The sequence below is a fragment of the Rutidosis leptorrhynchoides genome, chromosome 5 (genome assembly GCF_046630445.1).
Source record: "Rutidosis leptorrhynchoides isolate AG116_Rl617_1_P2 chromosome 5, CSIRO_AGI_Rlap_v1, whole genome shotgun sequence".
Lineage (NCBI taxonomy): Eukaryota > Viridiplantae > Streptophyta > Magnoliopsida > Asterales > Asteraceae > Rutidosis > Rutidosis leptorrhynchoides.
This window is the reverse complement of record NC_092337.1, coordinates 280,504,318-280,522,688: the sequence shown is the minus strand read 5'-3', so window position 1 is coordinate 280,522,688 and position 18,371 is coordinate 280,504,318. Positions and strand designations below refer to the sequence as shown.

Here is an 18,371-nt window from a genome sequence, read left to right as displayed (position 1 = left end):
ATAAGTTCAAAAAGAGTAAAAGTGGGACTATGATCTCACCTTTGATTGCAAGAGTGAAATAGTACTTCAACAAGTAAACGTGCAAAGAACAATGCTAGTCTCGACCTAAACAATTAGGTTGTATCAATAACGATAGTCACGAAGGGTCAAAGATGTTCAATTAGTCCTATGGCTCAATACGACTCGATTACTATAGCATGTGAAGCAAATTGTCAAGTTTCATGCAAGATACAAGTATAAAAGCATGTTAGGAAGATTGCATAATTAATTGGTTAAGTTTGACAAAAAGTCAAACTTGGTCGGGTCAAAGTCAACGAAAAAGTCAACATGTTCGGGTCGGGTCCCGGACAAATTTTCCATGCTAATTATTCATATACAAGTATATTAAAACAAGTTTCATGTGAATCGGAGGTCAGTAGTTAGTCAAACATTTCACGTTAAAAGGGACATGGAGGTCAGAATCTGTCCAGGCCATTTGGCGCGCCGCGCGGGGAAGGGTGCGCGCCGCGCGACCTGTAGTTCAGCTATTTTTCTGTCTTTCAAACTATGCACGAGCCAAAACCAATTCTAACACAACTCTTGACCCGCAAACACCCATAACGCCTATCATACATCGTTGGAAAGGTATTTTGACGAGGAATGCAACTAAACACATATCATCAATCAAACTTCCACTTGCAACAATCAAAAACCGCAATTAATGTTCCTCATTCAATGCATACAAGTCATAAATGCAATTTAATGATTTGGCAACCAAATTACATGAACGATATGCCGTTTCGAAGGTAATTAAGCATACAACACAACCTAACACTTACAATTAACATTATCAAGCATTTAATGCATCAAGATTCAATTTACTTCTATCAAACCCTAACCCAAAATCACAAATTCAACAATCATGATTATGAAACTAATCCATGTCAACCTACATACCAATTTGAAGCTAGTGATGTTAGGAACACAATTAAAACATGAACTTTCATCATCAAACAACATATGAACACCTAAAACTCAAGATTATGCAAGTGTTCTTTCATAATGAACTAGTTACATCAAAATTGCAAGAACAAGCATACAAATCACATAATCATACTAGACTTGAGCCATAGACACTAATTAACAACCTTATAACTCAAAAATCTCAAGAACACATAAAATTAGTGATTTTAGAAAGTTACCCAAATTTGATGAGGTCGGTATGGAATCGAAGAGGAGATCACGAGGAGTTCAAATATGTAATTTGTTTGGCAAGATGACCGCTAGCTCGATTTTGGATGATGAATCTTTGTATGGAAGTTGAGAGAAAAGTTGAAGTAGTAAGAGTGAAAGAGATGAGATTGAATGGATGAGGATGAGGGTTGACTCTTTGACCTAGTCAAAAGTTTCAACCCTTGGCAAGTTTGGTCCCTTAACTTTAAAACGGGTGTGGGAATTACCTAAACAAGATAATTCAAACACGTATCAACGAGACGTGTTATAAACATATAACGGAACATAAATAGTTAAACGGAAAAGTTGACGGAAAAAGGCGGGATGTTACAAACGATAGTAGGTGGAACATCCGACATCTGAACAAGGAAAAATAAATTTTCCATGTCAGTAAGTCATAAAGCAAGCACGTATTAGGCCAACAGTTTAAATCATGTATAACAATAAGTAGCATGGCAAATATAACGAATCGTACAGAGGTAGCATGCAATCGAAAGCAAGTGATATCATACAGTAGTGAAATTATATAGTAGCATACGACATATAGCAGTAACAGTAAGCAGCAGCATGCAGTAAGTTTAGCGGAAACACGTAAACTAGCAAGTTGTAGATTAGTCCTATTAGTGAATCCTACTCGGGTCGGTCTTAGACTCACTAATGCAACCTAATTCCCTACAACCAATGCTCTGATACCAAATGTGATGCCCCGTACAAAACCATCGTGTACGAATCATCAACAACAGGATCATTACAAGGTTAAGTACTATATGCGATTTCAAAAAGAGTTTGCATTCATAAATAAAGAGATGTCTAAACCAACATCGAATGTTTTACAATCCAAAAGCATGCTTCACTAAGTAGAAGCAAATAATAAGTGTATGTGACCACAACAGTCGTTACAAGTCATAGTTCAAAAGTACTAATGTTTGAATGCAGAATAAAGTAGTTCATGCGATAACAACTCTAAGCAGCGGGTGTCTACAGCACGACTAGTACACAGCGGAAGCTAACCTCAAGCACCTGAGAAAAACATGCTTTAAAACGTCAACACAAAGGTTGGTGAGCTATAGTTTAAGTATAACAGTAAGTAAGGTAGGCCACGAGATTTCAGTGCTACAAAGAGCGTTTCAAAACAGTATGATAAAGTATATGTTAACCGTGGGCACTTGGTAACTAACTTAACGTTTATACCCCTTGAAAGTACACTTGGCAAGTGCGTATGTCTATGAAGTATTAAACACTCGTTAAATGTTAGCGCTACTAGCCCGAGTGGGGATGTCAAACCCTATGGATCCATATCTAAGATTCGCGTTCACCGGTTCAAAAACCAGTGACTAAACGTTACCGAGCTAAAGGGAATGTTTCTGCCGTTATATAACCCACACATATATAAGTTTAAGTACTCGTTCCTAGTATGTAAAACATAAAATCCGCATGTATTCTCAGTTCCCAAAATAAGTTAAAGTAAAAAGGGAATGCTATAACTCACAATGATAAAGTAGTCGTAAAGTCGGTTCGGAAAAGGTGTGCAAGTAATCGGTCCGAAAGTCCTCAACCTAAGTCAAATAGTACTAAGTCAGTAAATTGGCCGAATAGGTTTAAAAGTATGTAAATAAGGTCTTAAAGGTCATCATCATTCATCATCAAACAAAAGGCGTAAAGTAAGTTTCGTTTATGAAAGTAGTTTACAACAAAGGCTGACTTCAGTCAGTCACCACGGCCTCTACCCTTACTGAATTAAGGTGAGACCAGTGGCCATGGCTCCGTCTATGAGTCCTTTAGTTGTGGTAAAATTTACAGAAGCAAAATCGTCTTCATTTGACCGTGGCGACGGTCTAAGTGCGAGTAGGTCAGAAATTTCTGCCCAACGTTAAAAGGACATAGTGACGATCGGAGGGCCATAAATCCTAAACCGTAACTCGGATTAAGACGAGTCCTATATGAAAAGTTATCTACTCGAAAAGATCTATCTGAAAATCAAGGTTACAGTAGCCCAGGTTTACTGGTTTGTTACAGAAACAGCACAACAGTAGGTAGAGGACAGAAAGCAGTAAAATAACGGGTTTCGGTGAGTTTGATGCTTACCACGGTTCTCATCCTTGATGCATATAGCTTCAAGTGTACAACTCGTTGATGTGTTTGCATCATTTTCACCAAGGTTTGACCATCATAACCCAAGTGCAAGTCTAAGACATGAAGCACAACTCACTTAAGTGTTGCAAGTGTTTTGATGAACCAAAGTTACATCAAAGTCTTAGATCTAACACATACATGAACTTTAAAAGTAAAAACAAGTTACAAACTTGAAGTAAACTTATGAAATCAAGATCTTAAGTAGTAGAACATAGTTCTTAGTTAGATCTTTGAAGATCCAAGACTCAAAAGCCTAGATCAAGCATAAGTGTACAAAGTTATAGTTTAAAGAAGCCTACTTATGTGTTCTTGAACTTTCAAGTTAACTTTAAGTTTCAAGAAAGTATGAGATCAAGACTAACTTGTAGTACTTGACCAACAACAACAACAAACATGAAATTAAAGTGTATAAAATGAAGAAGTAAACTAAGTAAACAAGTAATTTGTTCATGGTTGTTCATACTTTAAAGATTCAAACCAAAATTTGATCTTTAAGAAAGTAAACTTTAAAGTTTACTAACATGAATTACAAGTATGAATTTAACGACTATGAACTTACAACTTTTGAAACAATAAATGTAGAATCATAAACTAGTAAGTTTATGTTCTTGTGTTCTTGAAAAATACAAGATATTATGAAGAATCAAACTAAAGAGTTTGATTCTTGTAACATGCATGTAAGTAACAAACAACAACATTAACAACAACTAACAACTACAAACAAGTAACAATCAATCAAAGACAAGTGATGAATGGTGATTAGAGTGTGTATATAATTCGCTTTTTGCAAAGAAAAGAGAAAGAAAAGAAGTCTTGTAACTTACAAAGTTTAGAGAGAAAAGAGAGAAAAAGTTTTGAGAGAAATTGCAAGTAAGGTGTGTGTGTGAAATGTAAATGAAACTAGTGAATGAAGTAGTCAAAAAAAAAAGATTTTGAATCCCTCCACACCATGGGGGTCCACGGCATTCAGCAGAAAAAAGAGAGGGAAGCAAGTGTTTGATGGTTACAAGCATGTAGTTGTCCTTAAAGGTGGTTAAAATGGGTGCATGCATGGGGAGAACAACTAACTAGATTCCAATAAGTCTTAAACTAATTAGTTTCCATCTAATTGATACTTACAAGTGTTAGTGGGCTAACTAAGTCCACTTAAAATGTAGGGTGGGCTTCTAAAGTCCAATAATACTAGTAAAGGCCCAAGTTCAAATAAAAGCCCAAGTATGTATGTAATTAACAAGTTAATCCAATTAAAAGCCCAAGTAACTAACTAACAACTTTAGTTAATTAAAATGATTAATAAAACTTAATCATGAATGTAAATAATACTTGAAAATATTATTCGTGAAGTTTCGTGTGTCACAAAGACGTTTCGGGCAATTAAAGTCAAGTACGGGCAATCATGGTAACAAGTAAATGTAATAACATACATTCGTTTAATCACACGTATTAATAATAACAATTATTAATAAATAAACGTTGGAAAATCCAGGGTCGTTACAGGCCCTATCTTCTCGCTCGGTGCGAGTTAAATTTTTCCGAGATCATCGTTCAACTCGGAAAAATCTTACGAACCCAACGGGACTAACTATACGCGAAATGGACAATTTTTTAAAAAACGCTAAACACAACGACAACCCGTATCTTCCCGCTCGCCACAAGTTAAATTTTTTCGACGGCAGCGTCAGACTCGAAATAATTTTATGAACAAAACGAAACTAACCACGTTCGAAACTGACACTTTTTAAAAAACGCTAAACACAACGACAGCCCGTATCTTTCTGTTTGCCCGAGTTAAATTTTTCCGACAGCACCGTTACACTCGAAAAAATTTATTGAACAAAACAAAACTAACTACGTTCGAAACGGATACTTTTTAAAAAACGCTTAACACAACGACATCTAAAACGGCGCTTAACACATGTGCCGTGTTCCACTCTGTAAATACACAACGCTACGTTAAATATGAATACGCAGCACGAAAGCCTCCACCGCAACGCGCGGGCCGGCCCGGACTAGTTAATATTAATTGATTAAAAAATATAAATATACTTATGTCATATCTTTATCTACTACATTAGACTTTTTTTTATTTATATATAATGTTTACTATTATTATTACCAATTATTATCTATATATAAAAAATATTAAGAGGCTAACCATTTATATAAACCTATATTATTATTATTATTACTAATACAGTTTTAGGGAAGAGTTTAAAACGGTTTTAACAATCATAGATATTTAGGGCTTAAGTCCTAGGTATAGTGTTGAGTATGGTTTAGATTATAGTGTTTGGATATTTTTAGTTTAGGCTCTAGTTTGTAGGGTTTAAAGGCTAAACGGTAAACCAAGACAACTCCACACTGATCGGTCTTACACCGACTTCCGCTTTATGTTGCATATCCCCTAATAACTAGACTACACCAAGGGCGGACACATTAAAAAATAATGTGGTGTCTTTAGAGTCACGATAATTGTTATGTTGATGTCAAAATCATAACACAACATTCAACTTAGAAAAAAAATCATGTTACAATCGTATGTAGTCATTACAAGGAATGTGAGAACATGGTAAATGCACTAGTTGTCATCAACTAAACTTCTGAAGACCCATCAATTTAAGGAATTCGTAAGTTGTTCCAAGGATTAGTCTTTATTAAATACGAGTACAAGGAAAGTTATACATACATAATATTCGGTTCAATTCAAATTCTTTTTTAAGGTTTGGCTCAGACTGGACTGATACTCGAACTAAGAACGACCTCATTTACACCCTTCAAACTAAACAAAATAAACAACAATAGTAAAGAATGGTCGTTAACCAAATATGCACCGGAACACCACTGAACCACAAATTTTACCCCAAGAGCCATCACCGAAACCAAAACCATTCATAAACTTTATGAATTTCTCCCGAAACCTAAACACTAAACCTTAAACCCCAAACCTTACACCATAAACCCCCAAATCATAATCCCTATACCCTAAACTTTAAATCCTCAACCATAAAACCTATAATCTAGCCTCTATATCCTAAACCCATTAGCCTAACTCCAAATCTTGCCAGACGACGTTGAGACAGGTCCAAACCACCAACACATTAGACATAACATCACCATCACAGAAAATGATCGATTAATTTTGTACAGAAAACGATAATTATTAAAAATGGTGTAATGTTATTTTTATACATGCGATCGGTTCCGCTGTCCAACATTCTTTTTATGTTATACAAAATTAATTGTCTTTAGTCGTCATATTGTATAATATTCTTTTTTAGACGTACAAAATGATTTTTCTAACAATGACCATAAGAGTTGTCGTTAAAGCAGTTTAAAGACAGTCTTCGGAGATGTTGTTAGTAAAATTTAAAAAGATAAAAGTTTGAAATCCAAAGATAGAAACTTAAAACTTAAAACTAAAAAAAAAAAAAGATACTATAATTTTAATAATACTCCATCCGTACCATATTAGTAGTCCAATATTTTATTTTATGATGTCCCAAATTAATAGTTCACTTCCATAAATAGAAAAAAAATAAAAAGTTTAAGTTTTATTATGCCCTTAATGTATGCGAATATGATTAATGGAGAAAAAAAATGTAAGAGTAAAACTGAATGTCAACATAAAGTACATTATTTTCTTAAATTGTGTGTTTTTTGTCTGTGAAAAAAAATTTGTAGTTTTTAGAAAGAAAAAAAAACATGTAGTTTTTAGGGGAAAAAAAAAGAAAAAAAAACCCATCACATTATTTTTAGGAAAAAAAGCTTGGGGACATCGTATTTAATTTACATATTAACTAACAGACAAAAGTTATGAATAGTAATCAGGAGCATTTTCGACTTTTCACCTTTTTTTTTCTTTCAATTTTAACTAAATTTTATTTTACCAACAACGCCCCCACACTTTTTTGAAAAATTCAAATCGACCCCCAAAGAGGGGGGTAAAGTGTCAAATAACCATTTTCATAAAAAATCTTAAATTAACTCCACCCAAATATTCAACGGGTCATATCTTCTCGCTCGCAACGAGTTAAATTTTTCCGACACGATCGTTAAACTCGAAATAATTATAGGAACACAATGTCACTAGCTATACGCAAAACGGACGTTTTTTAAAAAACGCTAAATACTTGGGGTACTTTTCATACACGTTGATTTTGTGTTAAATTTTTAAAAGTCGACAATTCCATAGCGAAACGCGGAGATGCACATATATTGTTAATTTAAAATAACATTTAAATCTCTCACGGGTTATATCTTTTAGTTCGACTCGAGTTGCGCTTCAACGACATCATCGTTAGTCACAAAATAATTTTACTAAATACAATAAAATACATTGAAAATCGAACCCGGGCCAAAGCGAGGGTTCGATGAATAGTTGTTATCAAAATAGCTTCTCATTTTTGTTAGGGTTCACCAAATTATTCAGCCGCTCCCAAAATAACATCGCACTAAAATCCCTATCGGATGTATCCTTGATTTCGTTTAATCAATTATGAGATTAACCTCCTAATGTCTAATCCACAATCAGCTTTATGAATGAACACCTCCACCAATTAAAGTCAAGATCCTGTTGAAGGTCCGTCAATCGGATTGAACACCTTCACCGATTATATACATTCTTTCAATACCATCTACTATGTTTAATCAATGGTTGCGGGACGCCAAAAAGGTATGTGTATGGAAACTTAGGGTTTCCTGAAACGTATGTGTATGGAAATTTACTTTTTACAGCTATTTTTTTGTTCTTTGTTTGAGGTACAAATGAAAAAAAGAGGTATATTTGAAGTAATTTAGCATTTCTGGATTTAGGATTTCTTCGGATTTTTTGGTTTTGATCAGACTGACGAGGTATCGTTGTTGTTGTTTTTGGTTTTGATCATTGAGATTGAATATGGAGTTTTATAAAGGTTTAGGATTTCGTCGTATCATTTTTTCATTCGATTGTACCATAGGATTTGTTGATACGATGTTTTAAGTTTATAAAAAATGGAAAATTGTTATCTTTTTCTATCTGTATGTAATCTATCTATTATTAGATATATTTGTTTTTACAACAATTTTGATAGCTATTTTTGTTTTTCTGGTTCAGGAAGAAATTGGAGGATGCAGCTATCTTTCAACAAATTCTACTACAGATTGTAAGTCTCTATCATATCATCAGTATTTTTATTTCGAATTGCAAGTCTATATCATCAGTATTTTTATTTCAGATTAGAGATTTTGTGTTCTTTAATCTGTTATTTATACTACAGATTTTTTGTTCGGTAAATTGGTAATTGAAGTAAGGTATTTCTTCCTTTTTTATACGCTCATTTAAATTTAAATTAAATATCTATTGGTGATTCGTGTTTACTTTGTATTCTTCCAAAATTTTATAATCGGTGGCTGTGTAATGGTTTTTATGTTAATGGTGTTGGTTATCGATTGTTATTTGTGCCGTTTTTTGTCTTTGTTCTTTCTTAAAAATTGTTAGTTTCTATAATGCCGCCTAAAGAAGCAAAGGCAAGTAATTGTGAATCTGTCTTCATCTGCTGTTGCAGATGTTGACTGTCGATCGGATTAGTTGTCATTATGTGTGTCCAGAACGCAGATAACTAGGAGTGCCATGCAATCGTATTCAAGAATCTGTTGATAATGTAAACATTGACGCTCATGGCTCTTATGATACAGTACTATATGGCTCTTCTTCCTCAAATATTGCAAGATTATTGTTGAAGGTTTGATTTTTATTATTTGTTTATCCATGTTTGTTTTTTAAGTAATATATTTATGTGTTTGAATTGCTGCTATCTGCTCCAGCATACACGAACACTAACACTCACAGGTGTTCTATCCCTTTGATTATTGTTTTAAACGCACAATTTGTAGCTTCAAAGATGTTTGGTAGTATTTTCGTTTATGTGTGTAAGCTGCTATGACCATCTTCGCTCCAATGATCTTGAGCAATAAGAGCATTAGATAGTCTATTTGATACAGTTAAAGACGCTATTGGTGCGTCTATTGCTTGTCCTTAGATGTTTATCTCGGTATATTAAACTTGTAATAATTAAGATTAAAGATAAATTATTATAACGTATATAGGTTATATGCTTATACGTGGATGGTTTATTTGTAGGTGGTACCTGAGGAATGATGAAGGAATGATGAAGATAGATGCCGACCGAGGACGTTATCCGTTGCTTGTTAATTTTACATTTTTGTCAAATGTTATGCGAAATCTTTATATGTTGAATTATTTATGATTTTTTTATGTTTAATGTTTTCCATGTTATAAGAATAATTAATTGAAATATAATTATATTTTATTTCATATTTGTTTTTTAATATTAATTATTAATTGGGTGTCCATAATCATATTTAATAAAAATAAAAATTAGATTCGATAAAACTGCTAAAAATTTGAAAAGCAAACCGGATTCGTATATCCGAACTGGACCCGATTAACCGAACCGGACTTGAATATCCGATTATCCGAACCGAACTTAAAGGCTTGAATCGGGCCTGAATATTCGAATCAGATCCGAATATCTGAACTGGAACCGAATATCCGAACTGGCTCCGAATATTGATCTGAACTGGATCCGGAACTACCATGACTTGATAGGACGTATAATAATGTCATAATAAACTTGATATAATATTATTATATTAAGACCCTTATGTGGTAATAAAGTAACATATTATTATATATTATGACCAATTTTGTGGTTTTAAAGTATAAGATATTTATATTAGGACTTTTTTAGTGGTATTAACCTTAATAATAATTATATTAGGATCCTTTATGTGGTACTAAAGTAAAATTTGTGCATATTATGACATTTTTTCTTGGTACTAAACTAGTATATCATTACATTAGGACGCTTTTATTGGTACTATTGTAGTATTTTTTTTAATGATAGGACCTTATTTGGATACTAAAATACTAAATACTTGTAATGAGACCATTTTTGTTAGTCCTTAATAAATATAAAATTTTATTAGGACCATTTCATTGGTATTAATGTAATCTATTTTTACTTTTTGTGACCCTTTTGTATGTCTCAATATCAAAAAATTGTTCCTAATATGTACTTTTAAGGACCTTTCAACGTGGTTGTTAATCATATTATCGGACCTGACAATTGGTTTCATAATCTTATTAGCTTTTAGGACACTTTTTAACTTCTATACTTTATACGACCGCCTTAGTTACAACCCCATTCTGTTAGTCCTATCAAGCGAAAAGGTCCTATAAAGTCACATTATATGACCAATTTGGGGGTCCCATAGGTACATTTTTGTTGTAGTGAGCAAACAATTTACTTGTTAAAGGGGGAAGTTTGACCTTTGTTGCAAACTTCATAGTTATTAATATGGAGGAAGACCTTGATATTCCTCTAATTTTAGGTCGCCCATTTTTAACAACCACCGAAGCATTCATTGATGTAAGAGAAGGTAGAATGACACTTAGGGATGGTGACAAATCGGTCACTTTTGTGAACCAAAAGTTTAGATCTTCTCCAACCAAAACTGTTGAACCAATAAAAACGCGTAAGTGTGGGGAAGATAAAGAAACACATAATGATAACCCGATAATAAAGAACCTCGTTGTTGATACGAAAAAAGATGAACCCGTTTTTAACAGTTCAACGAAGAAACTTTATAAACGGATTCAAGATGCTAGGATTAAGGGGAACTTTAAGTTATGTAACCGATTAGTATCCAATTTGTCACCTAAAGAAAAGGCAATGTTAGTTGAATTTGTGAAAGTTACAGAGGAAATTAACAATTGGCTTGAAGCAAAAGTCGGAGATATACAAGTTATTGATAGTCCAATTGAAAATGAAGTTAATCACAATTTCGACACCACATCTAACTAAGTGTGGGGAGAATCAAGTCTTTTTAAGGATAATATATATTTCTGTTAGAGTTAGATTTTCTGTTTTCGTGTAGTTCTCGAGAATGGAATCTGAATGGTCTTTCCCTAGCAGACCCTAAAGAACTAGTCTTCTCCCTCCATTCTGAGTTTTTATTTCTTTTAGGTTTTACGAGATGAAGAATTCCTTTGATCTGAACCATGGTCTACTACTACACGCTATGATTACTAAACGTAATAATAACATCTTCCCGAGTGAACTGGTATCATTCGTAAGAGGAAAAATGGACGAAGTGAGGAAAGAACTCAGGAAGAATCATCATAAGACACATTTTGGTAAAGGAAAATTAAAATCCGCAACAAAAAGAAGAGCACGACACCTTGAAAGATGTCATAAATGCGGAAAATGGTCACACGAAGGTAAATGTTCGAACAATCAAACATATTCAAATACCGAATTTGTTACTCTATGCAGAGAAGGACCGTTCATATTTTTAGAAGAAAAGTTATTGAAAAATCGAGGTTACGCTTATGTAGCTATGGAAAACCAAATCACACGACTCTCCTATGAGTCGGCTAAAGCAGGTCTCTGAGAATTCTATCTCACAGGTAAGTATGTATTGTTTTTATTTGTTTTTATTTATTGCTTTTAACCTTTTGATAATAAACGCTGAATCGTTCGCTATAAAGTATTAAATTGATATTCAATAAAATTAGGTATGCGAAATCGAAATTATTGATATCATACAAAAATTTATCACATCAATGCGAAATTTACCGTTTATTCATAAGGTATAAATATCTTTAATCAATCAATTCAAAATATTTCAGAAATTTATCAGGAGTAAAACTAGGTAATATAGCCGAAATTACTTTACCCAAAAGAGGGGCGTATATTTTTGATAATATTTGATTGATTAAAGTGGGATAAAAGACCAAAAATATTTTTAATTTTATTTTTTTTCCTTGTTTTTTAATTAATATTAAATAATTATTGTAAATTTTTAAAACCAATATAATTAAGTTTGTAAATATTTTAAAAACTAATATTTTTAATCTAAGTTTGTAAAATTAATGTATAAAAATATTAATGATATTTATATGAATTTTTAATTTTATGCATTTTAAATTTAAGTTTGGTGTGAATTTTAAAAAAAATGTACTTTATTTCATTAAGTTAAAAATGTGATTTCTAAAAATTCGTCGTGAGTTGAAGACTAGGTCGTTGAACCGAAATTGCTTAACCCAAGGGAGGGACGAGAAATTTTGTTATCATTATTTTTAATCTTATTGAATTAAAGTATGCCAAAAACATTAAAAAACCCAAAAATCTTTGCTTTTAAAACAACGCTTACAAATGACAAATTTTAAAATTTTATCGAGAGACGAACTAGGACAACGATCCGAAACGCCCTCATTCTAAAAGAAAACAAAATTTTAAAATTAATTAATTTTTGTTTCATAAGTATAAGGTTTTTATTAAAAAAAAAAAAAATACACCTCATGCGATCGCATGGGGTTTGAACTTTGAAACCATGTGATCGCATGGGACAGAAAAACTGGGCAGAAACAAAAAGGCACGAGCTGGTTCTCTGTCTTCACAATACACACACACACACAAAGACAAACACACGAAAACTCTCACAAAACATCACCTAAAATCATCATTTTTCAACCAAATTCACCAAAATTTAGTGCTATAATCCGCTTTAATCATGCCTTTCTTCAGATGGGGAAGTAAAAAGGTAGAAATTTTACCCCTAAACTCTTAAATTTCTCAGTTTTAGTGATAACTACAACTATTTTACCTAATTTAATTTTGACGATTTCTAGCTTAATTAGAGTTAAATTGTTAGTATATTATGCATGTATAACCTAGATTGATGCTATTTAACATGATTTGAAGCCAAAAACTTCAAAATTTTTAGAAATATAGGGTTTGTGTTCTTCAGCAATTTGGGGCTTTTTGATATAAACAGGTTATGGCCGATTTTTGTTATGGATTATTGCTAAATTAAGTAATGTAACATGTTTAGGTAGCTAAATGATTCAAACTTTGATCTTAAACATGATTTTTGAGCATCAGAGAGGACTTTTTAAGTCTAAAATTTATGAACTTGATTAAATTGATGTTATTGCCATTTGAAACTTGTTTAATTGCTAGTAATGGTTATTTTAACATGTTATTTGAGTTGAATGCTTATGAACTTTGTATACCTTTTCATATATGCTTATTTGAAAAATTGTAAAATTGATAAAAATATGAAAATGAGTATAAGTTTAATATGGATTAAACATGTTATTGTAATTGTTTTAATTTGTTATTTTGCTAACACTAATGCATATTTGGATGCACAAATTTTGTTTTTAATATGTTTTGCAGAGAAATACAGATACAGACTGTGAATCATTGTCTAGACATCATGAACAAGAACCTGAACAAGAACCTGAACAAGAACAACTACCGGAACCACAACCTGAACAACAACATAATGATCAACACATGTTTTATTATGAGCCGGAACCACTGTTTTACGCTCATTATCGTCAGTTTCAGCCTCACCAGAGGATGTGCACCCACTTATCAATGACCAACAGTTACATCCCAACCTAAGATTCGATCGTTGTTGGACAGAATACCCAAAATTTCAAAAGAACATGCACATTATTTACTGCAAAAATATTGAAATGCCTCGGGTAATCGATTGGGAGCCTTTGGAAGCGGTTCACCTAGCCGAACCGGTTAGGGATTTACAAGTCCAGAGGTATGGTAGCTCTACATTTAACGATTGGATCCGCTTATTTACTACGCGTAGAACTATATATAGAGAATGGTGTGTTGAATTGCTTAGCACTATAGAGTTAAATAATGAAGTTACTATGATAGGAGATAAAAGTTTTATTAGATTTCTTTTAGGAGGTACAATGTGAAAGGACCCGTCCTAATCCATCCGGACGAAGTCCATATCGATTATAAACGATTCACAACAGTTGATTACATCGTGAGGTACTTGACCTCTATATGATACATTTTACAAACATTGCATTCGTTTTTGAAAAGACAATCTTTCATTACATCGAAAGTTGACAACATGCATACCACTTCGTATTATATATTACTAAAATGGACTTAATAATAATCGTAATGTACTCAATGACTTGAATGCAACGTCTTTTGAAATATGCCATGAATGACTCCAAGTAATGTCTCTAATATGAGCAAATGCACAGCGGAAGATTTCTTTCGTACCTGAGAATGAACATGCTTTAAAGTGTCAACCAAAAGGTTGGTGAGTTCATTAGTTTATCATAAATAATCATTTCATTATTTTAATAGACCACAAGATTTCATATTTCCATTTCTCATAAACATACGTCCCATGCATAGAGACAAAAATATTATTCATATGGATTGAACACCTGGTAATCGACATTCACAATATGTATATAAGAATATCCCCATCATTCCGGGATCCTCCTTCGGACATGATATAAATTTCGAAGTACTAAAGCATCCGGTACTTTGGATGGGGCTTGTTGGGCCCGATAGATCTATCTTTAGAGTTCGCGTCAATTAGGGTTTCTGTTCCCTAATTCTTAGATTACCAGACTTAATAAAAAGGGCATATTCGATTTCGATCATTCAACCATATAATATAGTTTTGATTACTTGTGTCTATATCGTAAAAACATTTATAAAAATTGCTCATGTATTCTCAGCCCAAAAATATGAAGGGTAAAAAGGCAAATGAAACTCACCTAATGTATTTTGTAGTAAAAATACATATGACGACGTTAAACAACTGAACAATGTAGGGTTGGCCTCGGATTCACGAACCTATATCATTTGTATGCATTTTAATACACATATTTACAATCAAACCATTATATTTATGTGAAATTAGTAGTTATATCATATTTATATTAGTAATATATATATGTAATTCCTATATTCATTTTCTATATAAATTTTGTTATGTTGTACGTATTAAATATATTTATATATATTTATATATCGTTTGTTTACTAATGAAAATAATAATTATAATAATATTAGGATAATATTAAATATGGTAATAATTATAACACATTAGTTTTCTAAGGAAAATAATAATGTTAATAATATGTAATTTCATTATTATAGTATTACTAATAATCTACTTAACCATAATAATCATAATAATCATATTGATAATGATAATTATGTTTATAATAATAGTTGTGTTATTAATAATGTCACTGATATTAATAACAATGATAGTAATGATAATAACATTTGCAAATATAATGATAATACTAGTTTTTAATGATAATAATAAATTTAGTATGATAGCTATGATAATACATAACCTATCAATGACAATAATAATAATATTAATAACGATAATAATAATGGGGATCATAATAATACTTAAAATTATAATTTCTAATAATAGTTATTATGATGATAGTCATAACAATATTAATAATAACAATTATTTCAATCATGAAAATAATACTAAAATGATACATTAATAATAATAATAACATTAATAATGCTTATAATAATAATATTAATTGTTATAATACTTATAACTATACTGATACTAATTTTTATTATAATCCTATAACGATAATATTGATAACAACAACAATAATGACAATCATGGTATTAATAATAATAATAATAATAATAATAATAATAATAATAATAATAATAATAATAATAATAATAATAATAATAATAATAAAAGAAATAAGGAACTTAAATAACTACCTCAAAAAAAAAAAAATACTGTCGCGAACCAGACTCGAACCTTGGATCACTCGCTCATCAGGCACAACCTCGAACCAGCTGGGCTATTGCCCATTTCTCGAAATTATTCAGACCGTAATTATATTTATCCCGTATTTTATATATTTCATCATCTTCTTCAGTTTAATACGAATGGCCAGAAAAAAAATGAAATAAGTTAAGAACTGATTTTCTTACGATTTAATATGCTTACAGAAAATGATTAACAATGATGAGTTTAATTAAAACAGGAAGAGATTAAAGAATTTAATTTTTAAAACAGAAAAACGCTGTGAAGAACACATATTTATCTCAAAAATCAAATTCAATATTAGAGACAGTTATAGGTTATGATTATAACATGAAAGAGATTCAAAACCTTCATTAGAAACTTTTTGAATAATCAATTTGACTGGAAACACTGAAATGAATCCAAATTTTAAGATGAACACTTCGTTTGACTTTTGAAATCGTAAGTTTGACTCCAAAATTAGAACGCGATAGATAAAATTTGATCTTGGTACTTTACAGATAGTTTAAAGACATGATTCCTATCAACTTAGCATTTATACAATTTGAAATTGATTAGGAATTCGTTTTATTTGAAAAATGAAATGGGAACAGGGCAGACGGCCTTTTTCTGAATAAAAAGGTTTTGAATCTCTCTCCTTTTAATCGATTTTCACTACCATAAGCTAATGTAGAGGTTAAGTGGGAGTATTACATCTTAATTGACTCAATTATCTTTTGTTTGATAGTTGCTTGGCTTGACAAAAAAAAAATATTCTGTCAGAGAAAAAAATTAAAAGTGAAATTGACTTCTAATCTCCTTTGTTCGTATGTATGATAATTAGATCAAGTTGCTGAATATAACAGACAGATTTCACAGCTAAGATAAAGACATGAAACTGAATTACATAATTATTTCATATTTATTTATATATATAAACCGTATTTATATACTTGTATATATATTTACATAAGTATTTAAATATAAATTTGCATTATGTATAATTACATAGTTATTATTTATGTATTTGTATATTAATTATCTAATGAAGTATAATAGTAACATTAATTATATACACTTTAACACCTAATATTAATGAAACCAATAATAATAATAATAACAAAAGAAATAATATCAATAATACAAATATTAATATCAATATTAATATTTAGTAACAATAATAAAAGTAATAATTATAATATTGATATATCACTTATATTTTTACTTGTAATTACAAATTAATATATTAGTTTGGCACATGATGACGTTATGATCTGTGAATCATCACGTCCCATTAGAAACTCAGCATGACTTACTGTAATATAATCACGTTGATCAAGTGTCATTATATTATACTAACTCATGCATCAATTCCCAACATTACTTCAATAACATTCATATTTTAAGCTCGAAAGTTTACAGAATATAGAAACTAACAGTTTCTATATGATGTAATACTGGTAGCACGAAGAGATTAATGATTTCAGATAAGAATAACTATAAAAATATCTCCAGAAATATGGAGGATATTTATAATGAAAGATACGATAATATCTCGGAATATCTAAGATCAGAGGATGATAGAAACTATCGTCTGCAAGGGTTTAGAGTAAGGAGCAAGATATTCACTAAAGACTTCAGCAGGTATTGAATCCTTTGGATTCTTTGAAGTCAAACTTATTCTTTGTGATTTGTTCACGGCTTTCTTCATAGTTTCGCATTATCTATTTTTCGGTACTAAATTTTCTATTGAATGTTTTCAATATAATGATACACAGGAAGCACGAAGAGGTATATAATTTTGGACAAGAATATTTACGAAAATATCCTCAGAAATGTCGAAGATATTGATGATGATATTTTGGAATTTCTAAGTTCGATGGTTGATGAAGAAGATTTTTCCGCAAGACTTTAACATGAGTGTGGAACAAGATACTCGTTGAAGGTTTCATCGGATCCAGAATTACATGGATTCTTTGAATATATGGTATGGTACTTGTATTTGTCCTTGGTCTCCTTCGTGGTTAGCTCAATCCGTTTTCCAGTTCCAACTTTTCTGAGTTTTTCCAACATACTATTCTTTATCATCAAACTTTCGATGATTAAGGTCATTTACGGTTGTCTATGATTTCTGCTGCTTCATTCAGCTTTTTCAACGTTCAGAGTATTGATTTGTGACTGAGTGCTTTTCAGAATTTCAGAATGGAAGGTCATAATTCTAAGAGATAAATGTTATACATATAACTGTTGATGTAGATATGCTGTGAGTTTTCAAAGTACTGCTTGTCGATTCTTCTACATTTACTGCTACCATATCTGAATCATTGGTTATCGATCTGAGGTGATTTCAAGAGAATTGTGTTTTTAGATGATTAAACGCT

At 31.5% G+C, this 18,371-nt stretch overlaps 1 long non-coding RNA gene across 6 annotated transcripts; it reads left to right on the top strand.

Annotated features, from left to right (window-relative positions):
* Positions 1-7,767: 7,767 nt before the first annotated feature.
* LOC139847957 (uncharacterized) lies at positions 7,768-9,658 on the top strand. Of its 6 annotated transcripts, none has more exons than XR_011759763.1 (5): positions 7,768-8,017; positions 8,438-8,486; positions 8,601-8,634; positions 8,889-9,065; positions 9,464-9,658. It is a non-coding gene; the product is annotated as an uncharacterized lncRNA (long non-coding RNA). The 6 variants fall into 6 exon arrangements; XR_011759762.1 differs by having other exon boundaries at positions 7,768-8,196; XR_011759759.1 differs by having other exon boundaries at positions 8,438-8,634.
* The last annotated feature ends 8,713 nt before the right edge of the window (positions 9,659-18,371 follow it).